This window comes from Lasioglossum baleicum, chromosome 14, assembly GCF_051020765.1.
Source record: "Lasioglossum baleicum chromosome 14, iyLasBale1, whole genome shotgun sequence".
NCBI classification, from domain to species: Eukaryota; Metazoa; Arthropoda; class Insecta; order Hymenoptera; family Halictidae; genus Lasioglossum; species Lasioglossum baleicum.
The window spans coordinates 4113554-4133454 of NC_134942.1; the positions used below are offsets into that span (position 1 = coordinate 4113554).

General features: G+C 38.1%; 1 long non-coding RNA gene across 2 annotated transcripts in view; it reads left to right on the forward strand.

The window, feature by feature from the left end:
- Positions 1 to 19901, forward strand: part of LOC143215912 (uncharacterized) — a 234547-nt gene that overhangs the window by 132988 nt on the left and 81658 nt on the right. Inside the window, exon 3 of one of the 2 annotated variants that reach the window (XR_013010478.1) lies at positions 2220 to 2251. The exons of the other annotated variant lie outside the window; for it this stretch is intronic. This is a non-coding gene — a long non-coding RNA (uncharacterized LOC143215912). The remainder of the gene's footprint in view (positions 1 to 2219; positions 2252 to 19901) is intronic. 2 annotated transcript variants of the gene reach the window in all.

The following is a 19901-nucleotide window of genomic DNA, read 5'->3' on the forward strand; positions in this document are numbered from 1 at the left end:
AGAACCAGGAAAAAAATTATTTTCTCCACTTCAGTGCATTTTAATATAAGCGTGGTTTTTAGAAAGTTTTTTTTATATATTTTATTTGTCTGTGACATTCTGATAAAAGAAATAGTACTGCGAGCGGTTAATAGAAAAATATTTCAGAGAGAGAATCAGCATAACGCACCGTGCCGCGCTGAAAACTGGGGGACCGCCGAGCCGCGCCGCGGAAATGGCATAATTAGTGACAGCTCGCGGATCGGCAATCAGCGAGTTTATAATCGAGCTTAAACGAGGGTAACGAGGACAACAAATAAACGGTCCACACGCGAATGGTCGTTTCGCGGTTTGTCCACCGAGCTGTTTTGCAGATGAATATATGTCGATGACAGCTGTCTGTCCCAAATGTATCAGCGCAACGGCGAATCGCGTGATAAGAATGTCGATTGGCAGATACATGTACTCGCAGCATCGAGTTTACCCCTCTGCTGAGAAATCACATGGTCCGTGGACACGACCATATTGCTCCGATGCTTCGACCGGTCCGAACAACTATTGATTTAACCACTTTGCAAACCGCAAAATAGTTTCCCCCGCGAATCTCTCTTTTATATCTACCGGTCACCACGGTTCGTCACGAGCTCCACGTCCAAATCAATTTTTATTCTTTTGTGTTTTTACTGGCGATTTTTACTGCCACTTTTATTGCAAATCTTTATTACCTATTTGTTTTGCTAGGATTTCTGCTGCGCGTTTTTATCTCGGGTTTTATTGCGCAGCACGTCTGGCGGTCCTTGAAAAATGTTGTGCTCGGCGTGTTGTGTTTGTAAATTTTTATAAAACTCCTGTGTTGATTTTAATTCTTGTGAAATGACTCGTGAAGATGAGAACTTGTGTAAAGGTTCGCAAATGGTAAAATAAACAGAAATTAGAAGGGAATCCCTATCCCGTCCCATTATCGAAATACGATTTCGAAAAATTGCAGGAGAACCTCGGAAGAACAATACGTTGGGGTCATCGTTTTCTCGATAACCTTTCCACGACAACGATCCGTGCTGCTAATCAAAGTCGGTTATTACGCCCGCATAAATTGCATAATGGCGAGAGCTCTTTCACCTTATCACGTTCATTAATCCAATATGTCGTCGAAAGTCGATACGGGGCCAAAAAATGCATTCTTCGTTTCTTTGATGGGACATGCTCGAAAACTAGATTGTGATCAATGCTGTCGGCCAAAGGGACGCCCTAATGGATTTTATTCTTGCTTACAAGGGATCGAGGAAACCTCCGATTTCAATTAGATCGTGAAATCAAACTAACAAGATTTAATTCACCCCCTGATATTTCCTGTAAGAATTCAATTTAGGTTTCAGGGCTTTTTTTGGTCAATTGAAAACACAGCGGAATTTTAACGTTAGCGGTGGTTCAATTCATAAATAATGTGACATTTTTAATGTCCAGGGTGTTTAACGTAACATTTTTAATGTACAGGGTGTTCAATGTGAAACCGGCCATTTAATTATCCTATTTAGTCCTGATGACATGAGAGATGTGACTTGTTCATTTAAAAAGATAGAACAATTTTTTAAAAAGTCGCTTTCTAGTGTGTTTCTTTAAGATGTTTAACGTAACATTTTTAATGTACAGGCTGTTCAATGTGAAACCGGCCATTTAATTATCCTATTTAGTCCTGATGACATGAGAGATGTGACTTGTTCATTTAAAAAGATAGAACAATTTTTTAAAAAGTCGTTTTTTAGTGTATTTCTTTAAGATGTCCCATATTTTTTTATGAATACACATGCAAATTTTATTATTATGTATCATAACAAACGTTATTGTGCACTCGTTCATTATGATATTTAATTGACCTTTGATGTTAAAACATTTTCATTACGTTAAAATGTAATTTTTACTTTCCGATAATTAAATTTTAATGGTCGGATTCAACATTTTTCCAATTAAAGTCAGACGCGGAAATGAAATATCAGATGATTGCATGAGATTTTAAAGATTGATTAAATCCTTGGTTAATGTTGGTTTAAATGAAAATTAAAAAATGGTTAAATTTTCTACAATTAGAAAAGAATGGTGACTATACATATGTATAATGGATTAATAAAGTTGTATTCTTTAAAATGTAGCTGTTGAATTTTATTGTCTTATGCAATCATCTGATATTTAAAACACGAAATTTTTTATAAAATTTCGAAATAAAATAAGAATTTAATTTTCAGTTTCAGGTAATACACCGTGCAGTGATTTAGTGGTAAGTGAGACGATGTAATATTAAGGAGAGAAATGTTTATTCGATTTGTACAAAAATACTTGGTGACCTAGAACTCGATGCGACATAAGACCGAAATTCCAATGAAAGAAAAGAAGTTCCACAAACTTCGGTCTTTATCGTTCGGTCTAATGAGGCCATTACCTGATGGCGTCGGGGCCAAATTCGACTGGATATTCCCCGGGCCTGTTCTCGCCTGCATATTTACGTCCCGCGCGAAAATTTAGGAGGGTAGCCGGTTTAAAGTAGGCGAACGTCTGTCGCGAAGTCGGTCGAACGTGTTTCGGAGCAGCTGTGCGCGCGAAGAAATTTACGTTGTCAAGGGAAATGTCTCGGAACGAAAGGGAAGCTAGAGCTCGAAATAAATGTGGAAAAGGAGTTCCCGGCCGCGTCAACTCCCGGTAACGAGGGTTCAATGACGTAATCAAGATCGCGAACCAGCATCTTTGAGTCGAAATAGAAATCTGGAACAGGAAAATCGAATTCTCGACCGAAAACTTCGGTGACTTTTCCGCGACGGATCTTCGACTTCATAGCTCATTTACCGTTCTCATAGGTCACCATTCTTATGGTAACTGCAAGTGTTTATTGACCATGATGTTTGCGCCGTTCATTTGCTGGTATGCTTCGCTGACTTGACAGTAATTTATATCTCGAGGTATGATTTATCCTTGTTACTGTCCGTGGCGACACTAATGGGACCGCGTTTTTATACGCATAGCTAACTTACACTTTTTTCATGGTTTTATCAGTTATTCTCTATCCCCCGGGTCTGATTACCATTTCTGTGAATGCGCATGAATGAGACAAAGTAACAAGAGATTCATCAATTTCCGAGCTTGAAAAGTGATATAGATCTTTATGTTATTTTTTTATCGATCGTGAATAAGGATTAAGTCACCACTTCAATTTATCTAATTATTTTCAGCAAGATCCTGCACACGAGCATTTTAACGCTAGGGTTACGATTAATTTGCGATTATTAAGACTGCAAAGATACTTCACTGAGGAAGTTTCGAGAACCGGAATCGGTCGGAATTGATGGTTGCCAAGTGCGCCGACCACTAGACTATTGATGGTCCCTAGTTGCGCTCTCCTTTTTCGAGCATATTTCCTCCTCTCCGCGGAGTGTATACTGTTTCCAATATTCCGCATGACAGTTCTGATTTAGCTGTACGCTGCTATCTAATTTATCTTCATTCGTCATATTTCTTTCCCACCGGTAAGTCATTTACTTTTCCGATTCGCGTTTTTGTTTTTCTTCTTTCTTTTTTTTTGTTGCGATGCAGTCCGTGTGTTTGTTACCTAGCCGGCCGTAATTTTACACTTCTGCGCGGCCGCGTACCACGCCGAACAGCGTGCTCGGAAGAAAACAATTCGATGCGAAACGTAAATTGATGAAGATTATACATATGTATTTTGAAAAGGTTCGCCGGTCGTGTGAAAAGCTCCTGATTGGCCGGAGGCCGAATAGACATAATTTTGTAAGCTGATTGTTCCAGGGAAAATATGAATCGCGGGATAATTACGAATCAGAGCGGGGACATTTTTATCTCAAATGAAAATAACAAATAATTGCTTTGAATCAAACGAGGAACAAGGTTTTACACTGCAAAGCCAATGAAATTACAAGGAATAACAGGAAATGAAAAAGTTTAATGTACTCCGAAAACTGCGAGAATATCTCTCGCTCGCTTTGAAGTATAATACTCATAATGAACCTAAATGTCGCGTATATATTAAAACTCTCGAAATCCTCGAAAGTTTCGAGAGTTTTAAAAGTCTCGGAGAACTGAACTTTGAACGAAGTGCTTATACATTATGTCAACGTTTGAATAAGGAGGGTGATATTAGGATGATTATATTTGAAATTACCATCGATGTCACAGTCGCGAAGTATCCGCGTCTAACATCAATACGTTTAAGACTTACGGGTTTCGAAAACTTTCAAAATTGTTAATCTTGTGGTTGCTGTAACACGCTCTTCAATTCTTAAGATTATTATCTATGTTCCTCAGAATTTAAATAAGCCTGAAATAAGTAGTTTACTAATTATTCATGCGATATGATAATTAAGTATGCCTGAACTACTTAGAAACTTAATTGCGTGATTATTTGATCTCGTCGCTGGTCGAACGTTAAAGATGAAACGGTTACGAAAGATCTCTCGAGAGTTTAATTGCTATTCACGTCGGTTCGATTTCAATCATGCATGCGAAGCATCCTCAACTTCGGTCACGCGTAGGGACGCACCGTAGTGTTCGTAGGCCCTAGGTTTTTCTGCGTTAAAGTCACTTCTACCCATAATAAACCTTTTTAACATGTGATCACCAGACTGCGGATCTTTATGCAAAATAAAAAATGTCTACGTCGATTCCGAGACACAGAGGTTACATAAAAATTTGTTTTCTTCTTGTTTTAATTATTTTATTGAACTGAAACTAATACGTTGATGTTCTTAAATTTTTTAAATATATGTCCACTGCTTTAAATTGTACGTACCAATTTTTGTTATAAATGCATAAAATCCGCAGTCTAGTGATCACTGTCACGCCATTTCTCATCAAATTCACGTGGAAACAAGTTATTCGACAGTTCTTGTACTTTGCAGAAGCCTGACAAAATTTTAACAAAAATTGATTTCCCAGTTTGATAGAAATTGCGTAGGAAATATTAGGCTGCGGATGTTTAAGCACTTCTGCAGAAATTAGTTGGGTCAGATATAAAACAGTAGTAGACTAGAAAAATTCATGGATATATTCCAATGTTGTTTTTAATGTAACAAAGAGTCGTTCATTTTATTCCTAATTCCAGCAATCAATGCGGAATATTTTTATTTCGCATAAAGATCCGCCGTCTAGTCATTATTTTTCGACTAATTCAATTGAGATAGATATTGAAATTTGCAAAATTTTACCTATTAGAACCCATCGAGTCTGGATCGAATCATGCACGGCCCTGATCGATCCGCGATATCATCGATGAAAACCTGAATACCGTAATAACAGCGACGTGCAGAGCGCTTGCTCTTTCTGCCGCCATCCTTTTTTTGCGACTGTCATGTAGCATGATCAACGTGTCAGCGTCGCGGCATTTAATACTTCCTATCCGCAAATCTGACGGAGGATTATTATACCGAGCAAGAGAGAATTATTAAAACATGTAAATCGAAGGAACCACAATTCTAACCAATTTATTCATTTAAATCGGAGTTTCTCCAAAATCTGAACAGCTAGACAACTGTAGGTAATGATCAGACAGCGGATTTTATGCATTTATGACAAAAATACGTACGTACAGTTTAAAACAGTGGAGATATTATAAAGATTTAAGGCCACCGGTGTATTAGTTTCACCTTAATAAGATAATTAAAAGAAGAATGAACTTTTTATATGGCTCCTGTGTGTTGCAATCAATGCAAACGTTTTTTATTTTGCATAAAGTTCCGCAGTCTAGTAATGATATTTTATAACAAGAATATTCAATCACATATTACAATGGTCAAATCGAAATTTCAAAAAAAAAATGGTCACTTTCCATCAATATTTTCAGGATCAAAACTAATTCGTCACTATTTCGATTTATTCAGCTTCAATTTAAGAAAGGTTTTGTCGCTTTATCTTGACTCCATCAAAAGTTCTATACAATTTTATCAGAGAAATGACCTAACGCAGCCGGCCATCAAATGATCCCAGCGGAGTCATTAGAATCGCACGCGATGACAGAAACATAGTATAAGGCCGGCCACGTAATGGCTGCTTCACTAACAGGAATTATCAATAAGCCGCGATTCTGCCGTGTCACAGCCAGTGAGTTTTTCTAGCAAAAAGTCCTCCGTAACGAGCACCGACTATTTATATTCCATTTGTTCTCGTTCGATTTTCATCTTTATTTAAATGAAACATTGTCGGATGGAAAAAGCGCGGACATCCACCGCGTCAAATACGAAATATATGTAAATATTGTGGTCGTAATAACTTTTTTATCGAGATAATGCTTAATGCAACACCGTACGGACATTTATACGATTTTTACCTTTTATAAGGTAAATGTGATACGATACATTTATCAAGAGGAACTAGAATAAACGAGTAGCTGAGATATAAATCATTGGAACTGATTAAAACATTAAAAATGAATTGAATATGACTCGATCGGTTCCGATCGTAGAATTCCGCGAGAGAACAATGAAGTCATTAATGACGAAGAGAAAGATGCCGGTGAATAGCCGCAGCCAATTATGTATTAGACGGAGCTGGGATTGAGCCGCGGCGGGTATAGGTAGTATGTCAACGTCGACAAATAGATCGCGTAACTGCAGATCGTAATTAAGTTTCGCATAATTACATTCTATCGCGAGGTTGAATCGTGAACCGGTGCGCAGCGGCGGCGGCGGCTGTCGATAGCGATGCAATTCCCCCGTCCCGCCGGATTCCATTGAACGAGGCCCCAAATTAACGAGAGCCCGGCCAGTTTTTCCACCGATAAACGACCGTTCCCCTGGCCAGATCGATGGCAAACGATGGCGTCGCGACGCTGCGTCGATGCACCAACGGAGCTCGATCGGAAGCGACGCGCATCGCGAATCCATCCGGATTAGCAATTTTTATTCGTTGCGTCCTCGCGCGTCCCTTATTCTCGCAAGCTAGGAGATTATACATATACGATCGGACATCTTCAACAATTCTTTTATGCATAAAATTGTGTGTTTTGTATGATTTTTAAACAGTGTTCACTGGAAAAGTGAGCTGATCGTCTCAAAATTGAAGGACGCGGCAGCCGTTTTTCTGATAAATTATGTTCCTTAAAAAAATATCAATTTTTTTAACGAAAAATGGGCCAAGAATAACACATACTGGGAATATGCACAGAAATTTTAGGATTTTTAAAAATATAATAACAGCTTCTGAGAAGAAATATAATCATCACAAAAATTGATCGTTCATGAAACTATTTTCCACGTTGAAAATATTAATAATTTCTTATCCTATAACCTAGTTCGGACTAATACGAACATTTAAAAAAAAAAATTAGCCAAATTGGTCCAGCCGTTCTCAAGTGATGCGCTTACCAACGAACAGCATTTGATTTTTATTTATATAGATTATCACTGGACTGCGGATGTTTATGCAAAATAAAAAGTTTGTGCATCAATTGCAAGATGCAGGAGTCAAATATAAAATGTTCTTCATTAAAAATTTTAGTGTGATGAAAATAATATATTAATACTCTCAAAATCTTTCAATATTTTCACTGTTTGAAATTGCACTTGCTCATTTTCATTATAAATGCATAAAATCCGGAGTCTAATTATCACGATGGACACCCGACTTGTTTGATCGAATAATTGTTGTCATACAGTGTACAGTGTACATGCGGCTTCTTCCTAACTTCCTCCAGTAACTCTTCTCTTTCTAACCCTCTTCTAAATCGACAATCTATCATACTAGCATATATTGGAAATTTTGTCTTATAACTATTTGATTTGAACGCCTGTACTATACTTTCATTTTTTGCTAATTCGCTTGTATTTTTTGTCAAAATATCATAAAAAGAAGCACAGCTATTATCAATCTTCTGGCTCTTCATAATTTGTATTTCAGCTTCACATTTGTTCAGAAACTTATTAATTTCACAATCATTACTAATCCATAGCAAATTTTTTTCACTTACATGTAAACCTGCAACTTTCACCTTAGCTATGTGCTGTTTAAGTATCTTAGTTTTTGGAGAATCCACACGTTGCAACTTATCTTCTTCTATATCAGCTCCATAAAAGAGTCCAATAAAATTTTGATCTTCGTTTTTTTTTATCATTTTTAGACATTCCTAAAAAAAATCGATTATTCAAAACATCGATTATTTTGGAAACGATTTTTTAGTAGATCGATTCTTGAAGCTTCGATTATAATCAATTCAGAAAAATCGATCTTTTTGAAAATAATCGGCATCCCTAGTTCCTAGCCCCTAGTTCCCGAGTTTTGGGACACCCTGTATATTACCCTTGTCCGTCCCCAGTTAGAATATGCTTCAACTATATGGACTCCGAAAAGCGTTCAATATAAAATCATGCTAGAGAGAGTGCAGCATAAATTTCTCAGGTATTGTGCATTAAGCGAAACAACCCAATGTCAATCTTTGATCATGATTACTCTAAAATGTTAAACACAGCCAACCTGGAAACACTATCTGATCGAAGAATAGTATCCGAACAGAGCTTCATCTTTAATTTGATAAATAATAATATAGATTGTCCCGCACTCCTGAGGCAAATCAATTTCTACGTGCCTGAACGAGTTTTGAGAACAAGAGCAGGGTTTCAAACAATGAAATCCAAATCCACATATGGAGTAATAATTAACACACTTCATAACAATATTGATTTTTTAATGGCACGTTACGTTACGTTAAGTTGCTGAGCTTCTTTCTAGGCTCTAGGTTTTCGCTTGCAGAGTGGCGAGTCTTGTGTCCAAGAGGATGTGTTTTGTTTTACCAGAGATCATTCTGATTGGTATCCCCGCAAACGCGTCACCGATGACGTCGAGTCAACAGTCGCGTCGGCAATCGACAATAAGGTGCCGGTCTCTTTGCCACCGATTACAAAGCATCGGCCGACCCTTAGAAGTCGCTGTGCCTGAAGCATCGGCCGAGCAACAAAGTATTAGAACCGATATGAAGACCGATATAGGACCGAAAAAATATCGGTCTTAGACCGTTATGCTAGGACCGATATCCATGTACGAAGGACCTGGAAATTTCGGGCCTTCATAACAGTTATTCAAAATATCGGTCCTTCATAACTGTTTCGATCAAGCCCGAAATGAAACAGTTTCAAACAGTTATTTCCGGGCCCGTTTCAAGCCCTGCGCAAGACTATTTGTTAATCGTACCTGTATTTGTTTAGCTCGCGCTTGTCCATTCTTATGTAAAGCTTGATACTTCTTTTTATTATGTTTCTTTTTGTTTTTATCAGTTATACTGTAAAAAAAACTGTATACATTTGTATAAAAGGACCTCGGTCCGTATATAATAATAATGAAAAAAAAAAATTTTGCGGCAAGTTTCTCTTAGAAATGTCCACCGATCCAGAGTTGTAGATTCGCCCCTAGAACGGATGACCATTACTTTTCATACACCCTGTACAATCGCCCAAGCCTTTGGCGCGAGAGGAATAAACTAAATTCGCCGGTGAATCGCCTAATGCGACCGAACGTGACCATCCTAATCTCATTCGCGCAGAAGCGCGAAATCGCGAATGGCGTATCAGCAACGTCCATCAGACAATGAACGCGTCCATTATTCGCGGGCCGACGAATGTCTCGTTTGCCTCCGCGAGCGCGTTCTCGTGTGCGCGGCGCAACTATCGAACCCTGATAACACGCGGGAACGTGGAACTTCTGGAAGTTGGCAATCGGCCGCTGCATCGTGCCAAAACGAGCCACCGATACGTTTGAGTTTCGCGCGGCGGTTTATATCGATCGGTGCACTCGCACGAAAACCATTCGGTTGGTCAGCAACGTTTTGCCCGTCTGCTGACACGGATTCCGACGATTTAAAGGAACGACTGAGTTACAGGCGCCAACGAGCGTACGCCATTTTGTTCCCCAGTTTCGCTCAAGAACTACGGCCGTGACCTTGAACGATAGGAAGAATGGCAGCTGGAATTATCGCTGCATCCAGTCATATCTTTTATTTGTTTCTCGATATTGTATTCTCGTCTCACAGCTATGACAATAAATAACTTTTCTGTATTAACACATCACGAAAAATCTATGGTTCATGGCTAAACACTTTTTAATGGAACCATCAATATAGTAACAGCAATTTTCATTATGAACTAACAGAAAACCCTGAATAACGTCATCTAATAGTTTCATTTAAGATTGCAATATAAATGAAAATTTCTATGCTTTCTTTTCGTACAGCAAAATTATTGAAAATCCTATTAATAGGCTTCCGGTAGGTAAAGTGTTAAAAAGAAAAATAAATCTTATTTTACGAGTTCTTTGATGTCTAGAATTCTCGAAAAATATTTCGATCGTACACTTTCGTTAACCAACGTTCACGGTGAGGAGGAAAATCAAAATCTGCATAAACGTATACAGTCTGTTTAATTTATTGAAATTGTTATTCGCCGTAGGTATAAAAAAATGGTTCATTGTACAGGTGTACAGAACTGCCGTTGTGTGTTCCAAATCGTGCATGGAAATTCGCGTTTTACGAATTTCGCGAATGTTATAAATATTTATTATATATGCCTACCGAATTTCGGGACCCCAGCGTCCTGAATTGTTGTTGCCTCGTTCGCGTTCAAAACCTTGGCAATATGACCGTACGTTTCCCAGCAGATTTCAATTTTCCAATTCTTTTTTCCAATACACTCTGCAGCTCAAATATTTGATTGGGCTGCTCTTTACTTTACCGGACTCAAAATTTTTGCCTTTCTCCTACGAATTATGATGTAGTTTGTATGTAAGCCAGTAGATTTATACCCGGCGCGGATGCAGATCGAAGTTTCGAACCTCTAGGATCAATAGTTGAGGAGCTATGGTCGCTTAAAGTTGAGCATATTTCCAGTTTCTTGACAGGTAAGGGCGCCGCCATATTGGTTTGTCGTGACGGTCGCACGCCGCTTACTGAGTTGGTTAGGATTAGAGCGCCCTTACCTATCAAAAATGCTCAACTTTAAGCGACCATACCTTCGCAACTATTGATCCTAGAGGACCGAAACTTCGATCTGCATCCGCGCCGGGTACAAATCTACCGGATTACATACCAAATACATCATGATTTATAGGAGAAAGGCACAAATTTTCGGTCCGATAAAGTAAAGTTTACCCCAATTAACTCTTATCACACTTGTAAAGGCAAAGCACATTTGAAATAATCGCAAACTGAAAATATTAGAAACCCAGTGTTAATATTCCGAAAACATGTTCGTTTATTTAAAATCGACGTGTCTTTACTAAATAAATTATGATGTATTTGGTATGTAATCCAGTAGATTTGTACCCGGCGCGGCTGCAGATCGAAGCTTCGATCCTGTAGGATCAATGGTTCAGGAGCTATGCTTGCTTAAAGTTGACCAATCTGCAGTGTTTTTGACAGGTAATTAGATCGGGGGCGGGGGGGGGGCAAGGACCGGTAGTTCTGCTCGGTAAGCGGCTCGCGGTCGTCACTACAAACCAATATGGCGGCGCCCTGTCAAAAACGCTGCAGATTGTTCAACTTTAAACAATCATAGCTCCTGAACCATTGATCCTACAGGACCGAAACTTCGATCTGCATCCGCGCCGGGTACAAATCTACCGGATTACATACCAAATACATCATAATTTATAGGGGAATGGTACTAATTTTGAGTCCGGTAAAGTAAAGTTTACCCTTTGATCATATCACCGGTTCGCACATCGAGTTCGATTAAGAACGTCTGCGTTCGATCATGTTTGTCCTCCATGCGTATCGGCGTATTCTCGTTAGAGCCCGATAGAGCAGCGTGTAATCGCTTTTATGGTGGGTTGCGAGGGGCGAGAGGATGGTCGAGTGTCCTTACGAGTGTAACATCTATTATGGGAATCTCGATAATCGAACATTTCACTGGGATAAGTCGCCGCGAAAGTTCAACCGTCCTCGTTCGCGGCTCCGAGAGCGCGATCGAACAATTTAGAACTCCTGCGAGAGAGGTATTCTGAATGGCTCCTCCGACATTCCTTTGTTCGTTTTAAGATGCTCTGGGATAGGGATCTTAATGGCCGAGGATTCGGGTATTATTCGCCGATTTGGACCCAGCAGCCACATAGAACGGAAATAAACGGCATGATTACCAACCATATCTTCAGTGGCATCGAAATGCTCCCTCTATCGCTGACACTTTTTAATTGCGCAAATTTCTAATCTTTACTACGACAGTGGCTTTCGAAGATCTATATATCTTGCACTTCGCGGCGGTTAGGATAATGGCGGTTCTTGATAGGGGTAGTTGGTAATTCCGTGTCGACACGATGATTGTTTATTACTTTGGCCTGGATGCAATGATCGGAGCGGACAGACTGTTTCAACGCTTCGTGCGCAGTTTGTTGCAATTTTTCTGGATTTAAGATCTTCTATTTCAACATTATACATGCAGTGAGTGTACAAAGTGTATTCGTACACCTTCTAAAAACTGATAACTTTTTTATAATTGTACCAAACGACCTGATTTTTTATAATCAATTAGAAGCATTGGTTTACGAAATGATATGGAAAAAAGATTTTCCAACAATTATAATTTACAAGGTTACATGCAAAAATAAGACAGGCATTTTTTAAAACTTTTCTATTCGGGCCCTTAATGAAAATTCAAAATATATGTTTTGTAGATCTATGCTAGTTATACACAGGTTGAATATAACCTTGAATACTTTGTGCACTCACTGCACGTGTACTTATATTATCGTCTGTACTATAGCGTGTATATTAATTATACTATTTTATCTCAGTAGATATTTTATATATTATTCTTTCTCCGTTTTTCCGTTAACGATCTAAATATTCTTTATCCTGAACAGAACATTATCTTTTACACTGTAACTTCATTCTTCTTGTGGCTCTTTTAACGTGTCACATTACAGCCCCATTTTTTATTTCTCAAATCGCCCGTTAATTTTTTATTATCTCAAGATCCTCCATATCCGCGGGTAATGTTGCCATAATAATCCTCCATGTTTAATTCTGCACACACTAATCCCCACCATTTTCCGTTTCCATTTTCTCTCCTGTATCTTGACAACAGCTTCTTACACATTCCGTTTTAATATCACGCAGTTTACAATTACCACTCCGCGGTGCAATTCGAAATTATCCTAATTGCTCCTATAATTATTTAGTTCTTCCATGGTTTTCTGATACACTTCTAATTTCTACGCTTTGTCTGCTGTTCCAATTGTTTACGCGACGAAGCCATTGGATTTATTTCCACGCAACAACTGAATAATTGAACAGAAATCGAATATCCGTTCGCCTTGGAAGACTGAAAAACGCGAAACTCGATCGTTCTCTTGTTAATGACGAAATAATCGCGATTCCCGGTACGTTTCATTGCAAAGCTGTTTTTAGAAATGTTTTTACTGAGTGAGATCATTATCCAGAAAACAGGTTCCAGGAAGCTTGTTTAAAGTTTAAACACTGAATCTTCCTTTTAAGAGTTCCGCAAATCCAGTCTGATTTGAACGCTTCATTTTCATTCAACGTTTTCGTTCTGTATAAAACAAATAATAGATCGAAAACGTCAAAGTGGTTTCTAATTCATCATTTTCTGAAGAACTGAGCTGAAGATAGATTCTTTTTACGTGTGTCAAAATGTGTAGAAACTAAAATTAGTTAAATAGTAACAACACTGGGGAAAAAGACCAAATTACTCGACTGGAAAATGAAAATTAGTGGTAGAAGCGTAACAAGGAGAGGACAAAGGGTTGAAGAATTGGTAGAGGCTCCGAAGAATTACAAACGGAGTCTAGAAAAGGTCCGGAAAGTAGACTGTCCACGGTCTACTTTCGCCGAGAGAGGGAAAAAGTCACGAGCGTTGCCAAAAAGACAATAGAATTGTCAAAGGAGTAGAGAAAAAGAAAAGAACAGTTGGAGAAGTCTGAGGGAATCGGGAAGGTTGGAATGTCTCGCCGGGAGAAATGTTCAAGACCATAAAAGTATCAATAAGTTCGCGTAACCCTGCAAAATTAATTACACTCCTTTAAAGGAGGTGGCGATAAAAAAAAGATCATCTACGAGCGGTAAAAAAGATCTGACCAACAATAATTCCAGAGGATAAAAGAAGCGGAGGATGAAGTTCTCAAGAATCTCTCTGGAGGAATTCCTGGGGAAAGAATAAGAGCATTCTTTGAAAAAGGAAGACAGCTTAATAAGAAAAGTAGGTTGGAATGAGAAAGAAAAGGGGAAGAGGATGTTCCAGGGAAAGTGCGGCGGCGGATATATAATCTGGATGAAACACGTGGAGAAATACGAACGTGAAAAAAATGAAAAGGGAATCGAGAGGGACACTGTTGAATTGGAGAGACATAGTTTTTCCTGTCTTCCATACTTTAGGAAATTTTGGTGGGGAGCATGTTCCGTTTACTCAAATTAGAAAGTTTCTATTTCATTTTGTTCCAAGAATTTTTATATATTTTCTGATTCAGCTGCGCGGAGTTTTATGTATTTTTATCGGGGAAAATTCATATTCTATCGAACTTGATTTTATTTTGAATTTTCTGGGATTATATACGAGGTAAAATTGAAGTTTGCTGTAAGTATTAATTGTTCGGATTTGTTAGATTTTCCCTTCATAAATCCTGAAGGTCCGTAGCTATTAAAATTATCCTTGGTAAAATTCGTTGTATATTTTCAATTTAGCTTTATCCTTGTTTGACAGAGAATTTTGGAATAGACTGTAGGAAAGTTTCATTGATATCAAAGTGCAGGAATTAGCTCGCGGAAATCTATATTTGCATAGAGTCCGCAGTCTAACTGTTACGTCTTCGGAAGGTATTACTATCTGAGACACTAGCACACAGATAGCACGAGCGATCTCAATGAATGATTATCCGACGACACAGTGTCTGCTAAATAGATTAGCTGCCGTATAGTGTCCAAGGCAAAGTTCTATACCTTCTTCTACACGTTTAACGTAGCGTGACGGAAACATGCTTCGGAGTTCGCTCACGCTTGGAATTTAATCGCTCTCGTCTATTAACCTACGAACTTAACCACCGAATTATATCGCACTGCCAATTAATAATAATTTCATTGCTCTGCACTGATAGAAAAATCTTGCGACCCGGCACGAAAGGAAAATGTATAGCACAGTTACGAGATTAATGGAGTACGAAAATCAAAGAGATGGGCACGGCAAACCTAAAGTAATGAAACATCGTTCAACATATCCAGAGGAAACCTATACAAAGTTACATATTAAAAATATTGAACATATTCTAATATTTAAATATTACAAATGTGGAACATATTCTAATATTTAAATATTAAAAATGTTGAACATATTGTATTATTGAAAATATCAAAACATTGAAATATTTTAATATTTAAGTATTTAAAATATTGAACATATTGTATTATTGAAAGTATCAAAATATCGAAATATTTTAATATTCAAGTATTTAAAATATTGAAAATATTGTATCGTTGAAAGTATCAAAATATTTTAATATTTTAATATTTAAATGTTACAAATATTGAACATATTGTATTATTGAAAATATCACAAATATTGGACATATTCTAATATTTAAGTATTAAATATATTGAACATATCCAAATATTTAAGTATTAAAAATATTGAACGTATTCTAGTATTTAAATATTTAAAATATTGGACATAGTGTATTATTGGAAATATCAAGATATTGAAATATTTTAATATTGAAATATTAAAAAATCAGATACCAGAAACGCGTTACAATTTTTTATTGAAGTATCTGTACTCTCACTAGTCTTACTAATACAAGTATAATAAATAATCTACTATCACACAAATCAAAATTCAAGGCAAAAGCAGAAAGCCACACGGTTGCAGAGGCTGCAGTGAATCTGCAATATTGTCAGCTATACCGTACTTCAGAAGTATCAGATATCTTTGGTAAACCACCCCCACTGGTATCAAGAAACAAGGCCAAAACAAAAGATAGCTGTAACTGCACAGCTGCAATCAATCAAGAAAGTATTGGCATACATGTCTGATTCGTATACTACGTTATTCTGTGATATATGTGATAATCTAGGTAGAACAGTGTTCAAACCACAATAATCTATCTTGGCATGCTTCCTTATTGGTTTATTGATCTATGTAGATTTCATTGGTTTCATAATTTCCAACCGGTTCTGTGTATTCTTATCAACAATAAACATTAAACTAACTTTTTAGCAGACTGGAATACATTTATAAATTAATTGGAGAATTAACTCTTATGTAGAAGACCTTTATAATTATTTGTAAATATAGTTGACAATGCTTGAAACCATGTACAAAGCTATTCCTTTAGTTATGAATTTTTTTAAATACATTTTTACAATTATTTACGCACATGATATCACATATGAACATCAAACTAAAACTGCACATCAAACAAACACACGATATTTATTGTAGTAGCTTTTCAGCAAAGTGTAAATACAATAACAGCAATATTCAGTTGTAACGTTTAATAACGATACAAATTAATCGAGAGATGAATCAACAATGCGCCAATACATGTGCTTCCAATTTAGTGGTACAAGGGATGTAAAAATTTGAAATCGTCCAATAATAAACGCCGAGTAATAAAATCGTTGCCCAAGGTTTCGTATTCAAGAAAATCGAATTCGAAAACGCATCAAGTACGCGAGCTGTTGAATAGGACTGAATATCTGTTAATGCGTCTGACCATGACCTGCCGATTCTACTTCCTGCAAATGCTAATGCACGAGAGCCTGGCGGATTCTGAAACATCGAATTTTCTCAAACGCGAAAACGCATGCCTCAAAAAATATTTTTCGGTTCACTTCTTTCTACAGAATCATCCCCCTCGTACCACCGGACCAAAACTATCCCATATTTTCAGCTAAAATATTTCCTGAGGGTAAAATCTCGTAGACCACGAGATAGTAAGTAACAAACTACTCCAAAATTGGAATCCTGCACCACGTGTCACCAACCACTACCCTGAAAACACATTAACCTTTTTCTCTCCACTCTCCGCAGAAGTTAAGGATACCGCGCACCCTTTTTCAAACCTGAACCAACTGCGGCTTTTGTTTCGGAAAAATCCTTCTCTCGCATATAACTTTCCTTCCCTCTTCTTTACTATCATGCTGGCTAGTATCTCACGCCATCTCCCCTCCCGACTCACCCCTCCAATCCCGACCAGCGGTCTCTCTCTCTCTCTCCTTCTCTCTCTCTCTGTCGCTCTCCCACTCCGTCTCACCCTCTCTCTCGCGCATCCACTCTCATTCAAACCCGACGCGTTCCGAGCCGACTTAGCTCGATTCAGTCGCGGTCGACCCGCCACGGTGCGAGCTCAGTCGATCCATCGAGTGTCTACAACTCCGTTAATCACGTTCGTTTCTCCAACCCCTGCTGTGCAACCCCCTGAGACCAGTTCCATTCAAAAACAGCCTGTTTAACAGTCCTCTTCACCCCGAAACGTTCGTCGCAAAGTGTCATTGGACCTGTCTCTTAAAAACCGACGAATTCCACTGTTACTCACCCTCGTGAATCTCGGCCACCCCTCTCAAACAACCCCATAATCCACCCCCATAGTACGTAGTACTCCAGAACGCGTGGTGGTTCGACGAACAGGTGTTTCCAGTCCGAGTGCTGATGCTGGCCCGAGAGGGAAGGGCGCTAGCGAAGGGTGATCTCGGTTAGGGGATGACGATGATGATGCGGTCGGTGAAGTGTCTCTCGCGGCTAGTGTGGTGAAATGAGACAGCCAGTGTCTTCGATGGTCAGTGATTGTGCGACACAGCTCGGGACCAGTGAGGGGTACAGTGATCGTGGAAAGTGTCTGTGAAAAAACAAGTCTGCGACCAGTGGATTTCGGTGACCCAGAGTGGATCTTTGGGGTAAGTGCGTCCCGTGAATTTTTGTAGAAGGGGATGGTTCAGGGATTTAACTGTTGTGGTTGGGGGCCCGCGTTCATTAGGGATCGAGATACGATCTAGCAGAGGACACATCTTGGAGTAAATGAGGATTTTCGCTGGACTTAAGGGTAGTTTTAAGAGATTTGAATAGATAGAGAGGAGAATTAGTTTTTTTTTTTATTGTGTATGTGGATGTGCTCAATTTGTGTATAAGATCTTCATGTTGTTGTGATCGAGAAATCACAGATCGGAAGGGCAGTTTTAATAAATTGTGTACCTGAGTGGAGATGTAGTTCATGTAGTTGATTTGTATATGAAACATTTCGTAAATAAATTATAAAATCGAGTTTGGGGTTAATTTGTGTGTAAGATCTTCATGTTGTTATGATCGAATGATCACAGATCGGAAGGGCAGTATTAATAAATTGTGTACCTGAGTGGAGATGTAGTTCATATAGTTGATTTGTATATGAAACATTTCGTAAATAAATTAGAAAATCGAGTTACGTTAATTTGTGTGTAAGATCTTCACGTTGTTGTGATCAAGAGATCACAGATCGGAAGGGTAGTTTTAATAAATTGTGTACTTGAGTGGAGATGTAGTTCATGTAGTTGATTTTTATGTGAAGCATTTCGTAAATAAATTAGAAAATCGAGTTAGGTTACTTTGTGTGTAAGATCTTCATGTTGTTGTGATCGAGAGATCACAGATCGGAAGGGTAGTTTTAATAAATTGTGTACTTGAGTGGAGATGTAGTTCATGTAGTTGATTTTTATGTGAAGCATTTCGTAAATAAATTAGAAAATCGAGTTAGGTTATTGTAAGTAACAGGAGGTTGATGAATCCAAGGGGTGGTTTTAATAGAGTACAGTGTTCCCGCGATTGATGTGACTTTCGGGTACGCGGATGATGTGACTTTTTACTACAAAGAAATTGAGATATTAGGGAAGTTTTTTTATTTTTCATTAGTACAATACAACAATTTCCCGCTTAGCACCGTTATTTATCCAGGATCGTCGTTTACAATTGGAAAAATTATCCAAGAACCCTTTCGTTTCCCAAGACTCGATACCCCCGAGGTTCTCACAACAATCGCGGGAACACTGTACCTCGATTAGGAACTATTTCTGTCTTATTTACTGTGTTGCAGGTTTTCATGTTGTTTGTACGAAAATTTAAGTAGTCGGGGTCTGCGAATAGGTCTGTAAAAAAGTCGAGTTAGATGATCTGTAGGTGATAGAAGATTGATGGATCCAAGGGGTGGCTTTAATTAAAAGCCCAAACCGAGATTTATGGCATTCCTGTTCATTTACTAAATTTGTATGTGAAACAGCTGAGAACCGAAATGACAATGTTTTGTAACAGCAAATATGTCTGCACAAATGGATTTTTCCTAAAACTTGAACAAAAATTATATTAAGGAATGTTCGTCGTGCGTCAATTTCTTGAATCTAATATTTTATTTCTGTATATAGTAATTATATTATTGTACGTTTGTCTGTGCTCGATGTCATGTGTATGGTCCTTGTAAGAAGGATCGTAATTAGGACGAGTTCGAGCTGTGTTGCTTTTAGGATACAAATCAGATGTATCGACGACTTCTAACGACATGCTTCGAATACGTTCGCCAGACGATTTAATATTACACCATGTGCCTATTTCTATTTTTGAATATTTATATCCGGCGTCAATAATACCTCCCAACTATTATTGTAGTATTGATTATATAAACATGTTTAACGAGCCATTCAAAACGTGTCTTGTACACTGCGTTAAGATATATGTATTGTTGACGAACTGTCGAGAAATAATTAGTTGCAACAAATTGCGAGTAATCAGCAAAAATATTTAAAATCACAATATAATTATAATTATCGTTAATTCTCGAAAACTGTTTCACTACAAATTATGACACCCTCCAAAGCCAATGTTACAAATGTCAGATTCTTTGACTCGATTCTACTGTCAGCGGTACTTACCGATGTCGCTTGTTCTAAAATTGCGACAAGGATATTTAGAATCTTC